This window comes from Chrysochloris asiatica, unplaced genomic scaffold (assembly GCF_000296735.1).
Source record: "Chrysochloris asiatica unplaced genomic scaffold, ChrAsi1.0 scaffold00011, whole genome shotgun sequence".
Taxonomy (NCBI): Eukaryota; Metazoa; Chordata; class Mammalia; order Afrosoricida; family Chrysochloridae; genus Chrysochloris; species Chrysochloris asiatica.
The window spans coordinates 19,530,679-19,531,743 of NW_006408529.1; the positions used below are offsets into that span (position 1 = coordinate 19,530,679).

The following is a 1,065-nucleotide window of genomic DNA, read 5'->3' on the forward strand; positions in this document are numbered from 1 at the left end:
GACTCGATGGCACCTGACAACAACAACAACAACACATGTGATCAAATGTCAAAAAGAATTGTAGGCCTTAATATTTTTTATTACAGAAATCATGATGAAGTAATGAGTAAAATCATATCAAATGAAATGACACACTGATCATATGTTGGCATTTGTAATCAATTTTGGCCCATACATTACCCTTGGTCAGTCTGATACAAAAGACATTACCCACAAATTTATAAGGTGAAAGACTTCTGAAATTTGTCATCCCCCAGTAAATGAAGCCAATCCTGTGAATATTATGATTATCACTTCGTAATATTTCTGCATCTTATTTTTAAAGAGTTTTGGCAAAATAACTTGGCACAGAAGTTGACATATTTTGTTTACTGGCAAGTTCCAGCTAACGCCTTTCCTGTATTGTTGTGTTTTCTTAAACAAATCTGTCAATATTCACAGAATTAGATAAATTAATGCTGGGAAAATCTTCCTGGATGATCAAGACTTTTCGTCTGACTCATATCTAATGACTGTCTACAGTCTTTTTTTTTTTTTTCTTTCTGCTTGGTTTTTGCCACATTAGGAATAATGTGTATGGCATCACTCTAAATTTCTAAAGTTCATGTTAGTCTAATATTCATGTTTGGTTAATTTTTATTTTTATTCTCCAGTTAAGGCCTGACTAATTTTTATTTTGTCTATCATGCATTTTTTTCATATATGAGTTCTGTTGATATCATATCTAGTATTTTTGTTTGCTTTTTGTCACCTATAAGTTGAAACAAAATTGTGTGCTTCTCCTTCTGTTGTCTTTCCCTTCCCCAACCATGCTCCTTCTAACCCCTTTCTGACATTTATGCTACTTGCTGGACCCTGAATTCTATTTTAAGCATCCATGGCTATACAAATTCTTTACTCTTTTCCGGAAATAGTGTTCCCTTTAGGATCTCCCATTTTTTTTATATATATAATTTATCCATATACATAATTACTTGGAGGCCAGGATGGCTAAGCTTTGTCTCTCCTACTTTGGACATGTAGTCCGGAGGAAACAATCGTTGGAGAAGGATGTCATGCTGGGTA

At 33.7% G+C, this 1,065-nt stretch overlaps 1 pseudogene; it reads left to right on the plus strand.

Moving 5' to 3' along the window:
- Nucleotides 1-1,065, plus strand: part of LOC102811680 — a 14,086-nt pseudogene that overhangs the window by 10,334 nt on the left and 2,687 nt on the right.